General features: G+C 38.1%; 1 pseudogene; it reads left to right on the top strand.

Annotated features, from left to right (window-relative positions):
• Nucleotides 1-343: 343 nt before the first annotated feature.
• Nucleotides 344-4,445, top strand: LOC137236282 (uncharacterized; annotated as a pseudogene).
• The last annotated feature ends 197 nt before the right edge of the window (nt 4,446-4,642 follow it).

Here is a 4,642-nt window from a genome sequence, read left to right as displayed (position 1 = left end):
AAGAGTGTATTTCAACACAGATAACGTAGCACAGAGAGTGAAGAGGCCACCATAACACACAACATTAGCGAGTTTCTTTTTAACTTGCGCCTATGACCCTTTTGCGAGAATATTGCTTTACTTGGAGATGTGTCGATATTTGACATGGAATGTATCTTTGAAGAAATGGATGCGCATAAAGCAAGGTCAACTAGTAGATGGATATCCAGGTGTGTTTTCAAGTGATGCACTCGGACGAATTTATACAATGCATCCAAAGAACGACGATTTCTTCTAAATTCGGTTGTTTTTGGTTAGTGTGCGCCGCCCCACTTCATTTGAGTCATTGCGAACTGTGGATGGTATGGTGTGTGCAACTTTTCGAGAAGCATGTCAACGTTTGCAATTACTTGAAGACGTCAATCACTGGAAACACACTCTAAAGGATGCAGTAGCTTCTTCACCTGCCAATGGAATTCGTACACTTTTCGCTATCATCATTTCGACATGTCAGCCTCCAAACCCACTTCATTTATGGAATGCATACAAAGATGACATCTCAGAAAACATCCTACACCGCTATCGATTGTCTACTGGGAATTTTGAGTTGCAAATGAATGATGAAATCTACAATGAAGCCTTTTCGCTTATTGAAGATTTGTGTATGCTTATGACTGGCAAACTATTAGCGGAAATTCATATGCCAACGCCAAAACGCCAAAATGGAGATGATTTAAATCATGAATTAGAACGAGAGAATGCTTACTATACGACAATTTTAAGTACAAAGCACGTACAAAGAAATGTTCCAATGTTTAATGAACAGCAAAAAGATGCTTACGATCGCCTAATGAAAGCAGTTGATAAAGCGCTTTTTCAGTTCTACCATTTGCAGATTGTTACAAAGGTGCATTTAAAAATATTCTGTAGAATTGCAGACTGTAGGAAAGTTGTAGTTTGTGTTTGCGAAAAATATTAATGCGAATGTGCGAGTTCTCAATATTTGAGTGAAACAATTGTGATATTTCTTTGACAAAAAAGGTAAGTTTATTGACTTTGTTTATCGGCGAAAACTGAATCTCAATTTCATTGGAAAATATCTTCCACTGATTTGATTCATTTTGCAGTTGTTTTCTAAAATAGAATTGGAACTGTTTTATTCGTTTGCATATCATCTTAGATCATAGAGGTCATAACAAATAAAATCCTTCATTCTTAGAATCACAAAGTTCAAATAACAACACTAATACGAGTCTTTTTAAAGTGGAATAAAGCGGTTTTTTAGTTCTACCATTTGCAGATTGCACCTTTGTAGCACTTAAAAATATTCTGTAGAATTGCAGACTGTAGGAAAATTGTAGTTTGTGTTAGCGAAAAATATTAATGCGAATGTGCGAGTTCTCAATATTTAATTGAAATAATTGTGATATTTCTTTGACAAAAAAGGTGAGTTTATTGCCTTTGTTTATCGGCGAAAACTTAATTTCAATTTCATTGGAAAATATCTTCCATGGATTTGCTTCATTTTGCAGTTGTTTTCTAAAATATAATTGGAACTGTTTTATTCGTTTGCTCCATTTTTTTTTTTACTAACTTAGAGGTAAGTAATTGATTACTGAAAATATGGGGTCCTTCAGAAAATTATAAAAAAGTCTTCAATTGGGGTATCTGAGGACGCGTAGTTATTCCAGTATTAAGAATAGAAACACGGTAGTTAAGTTTTTCTACCCATTCAAAAGTTCTCCGCGAAAAACAGTTTGAAACCGAGGTCGACTGCAATAACCCGTCCAAAAAAGCGGAAAGAAAAATGAAAAGACGTGTTATGTCCTGTTATCAATAGTCCAAAGGCGGAAAAGTATTCGAATTATTGGAAGCGAGGCAAAAATGCGTCTATTAATACCTCCCCCGACGGTTTTGGTCGTGTCTTAGCAATGTTGCCCGGTAATAAAGTATCACAATTTGTTAATTATAATTGTCCAAAACATATGGATTTTAAAAAGAGATGTAATTAAGTGCTCCTTTGAAAATAAATAAGGATATTTCTTTGTAATTTTGCAATAAAAGTTTTACACAGTTTTCGTTAGCAGCTACTACACTTTTCTTGGTCCTAAGAAGTACAACAGTGCCAAATAGCATCCACACAAAAAACTAACAAGAACAAGCATTTTATCAGGTGAGCGTGGCTGTGTATGTGCGCGCTGCTACATATCCTACTTGTAGACCTGTACTATGGTATAGAAAGACAATCAGGTAGAGTCAGAATGGCTGAATTTCGTGAGCGACAGTCACAGGAGCTTAACGAAGCTTAAGCGGAAATTACCCACCGACGTGTGCCGTACGTACAGAAGTTTGCCGTACGAAGCACGTTTGACCGAACCATCAAGCCCGTAGGAATTTATGTGTGCGTCTGTGTACATGTACATAACATATTTGTGTGTATTGTTTACAGATTAGCACTGTTGCCATTGACCATTTTGCATGCATGCTTATGGAAACATCAACTTTTTCCAATTTAATTTTTGGTGTTGTAAGAGGCTGGAATTAATATTAAATAAATATAAATAGATTACATATTTATAATCTGCACTTTTACATAATTATTTCGAATTATTTTCACAATTTTCAAACTTTAATTAGGTGTTTTTGCATAAAACTGCAAACTGTCAAAAATTAGCGCACAAAAGTTTACTAGGCAACTCTGTCTAGTGAGAGAGCGATCAGCTGACACGTTCTTAGGGAAAAAAATCAAAATTGGTTTGACTTCTACGTTCCGGGCTACGTACGTACGGGTGTTGCACGTCGGTGAGTTTTCGTTTACATTGCACACTCATGAGATAGGTCGTGTCAGCTAACTCGTTTTTGGTACGTACGTTCGTGAGTAACTGCCGCATTACAGTGAGCGACAGCGATTCAGAAGAAGAGCAGTTCGCGCTCGACAAAGAGAAGAGGCAAGATCACAACGTGTAAATGCTGGACGACAGCCTCGCCAGCAACCAGATCTTCGTTTGGATACTGTACGTGCAGCCTTTCGATATAATCCGAACAGTTAATACAGGGCATGGGTTCAATTTGGTCAGATGTCTCACGTTTGTCAGTATTGCAATGCAACTAAATTTGAGAAGGAACCACCTGGCCTGTGTTGCGCGGGCGGAAAGTTTAAATTGCCAGAGTTGCTTCCACTACCAGAGCCATTGCGCCAGTTGCTTTACGGTGAATCTCCTAATTCGAACCATTTCTTGCAACACATCAAAATGTATAACGACTGTTTTCAAGTGAAGTCGTTTGGTGGTGAAATTGTAAATGAGAAAAATTATAATCCAACATTCAAGGTAATTTCACTAACCCCAGCTATGTATGCTATTACACCAACACTATAAAATACACACACGGCCCAAACATAACAACCCAATAAACAAAACGGACTCGCCTGGAATTCGCGGCGAGCTCGCTTTCTCTGATAATTTTATCTCGGCGATACTTCGAGGCGAGTGTTCGGCGAATCAGAATTCCCAGTCGTGTCACTTATTATCCTCGAATCGCGATTTTTATCATTTTCGGATCGTCCGTGAGGCGCAGTTTTTTATCATTAGCTATTCGAGAATTTCCACTTTTTGGATCGTCCGCGAATCGCGATTTTTATCATTCTCGGATCGTTCTTGAATCGCTGTTTTTATCATTAGCGATTCTAGGTTTTTATCAATTGTCTTCAGTTGTCGCAAAATAGGGATAACTGGCGTGACGAGTTCGAGAAAATCTAATTTCGAGATATCGCCTCGAGTTCGCGGAGAGTCCGAGAAAATGCATTTGGGAAAAGCTAATTCCGCGATATCGCTTCGAGTTGGGGGCGAGTCCCAGAAATTGCATTCGATAAAATCTAATTTCGAAATATCGCCTCGAGTTCGCGGAGAGTTCGAGAAAATCTAATTTCGCTATATCGCCTCGAGTTCGCGGCGAGTCCGAGAAAATGCATTCAAGAAAATTTTATTTCGCGATATCGCCTCGAATTCGCTGTGAATCCGAGAAATGGCATTCGAGAAAATCTAATTTCGCGATATCGCCTACAAGTCGCAGCGAGTTCGATATTATCTTCGACTTTGTGTTTACTGGGAAGACACATGGAACATCACTCATGATACAATATTTTTTGTAGGGATTGCACAATCTGCCACTTTTCGTGCAATTAAAAGACAATAATTACAGAATTTGCCTTACATTTTATAGAGTCATGGCCAAGTTTTTCATCTGGCTGGATCTCTTTTGCCGCATTCATATCAAGAACACCAATATCTCCAAATATACTTTATCGGAGATTCACATGATGAAGTAAATCGGCGTGGTACGGTTTTAAGTACAAAAAAAAAGAGAAAGAGTACAGCAATTTCAACAAATGTTGCACGAACACAATGAGCTCATCAAACTTTTTAAGACTTCGTTGGAACAGATGCCATCCGATGATCATAGCATAGTGATAAAAGCGGACAAACGACCACAAGGAACTTACGAACGACAGTACAATGCGCGAACAGTAAGTGAAATATCCATTGTTGTTGGTGGTGAAAATTTGAAATCGCGTGACATAATTATCAAACGACGGACTGCAAATGCATTACAGCGAATAAGTGAGACTCATGGATCATATGATATACTGTAATATCGGCTTAAT

Source organism: Eurosta solidaginis, unplaced genomic scaffold, assembly GCF_040869045.1.
Source record: "Eurosta solidaginis isolate ZX-2024a unplaced genomic scaffold, ASM4086904v1 ctg00001121.1, whole genome shotgun sequence".
NCBI lineage: Eukaryota > Metazoa > Arthropoda > Insecta > Diptera > Tephritidae > Eurosta > Eurosta solidaginis.
Note: the sequence above shows the minus strand (reverse complement) of the source record. Positions and strands in the feature narration are given on the sequence as shown.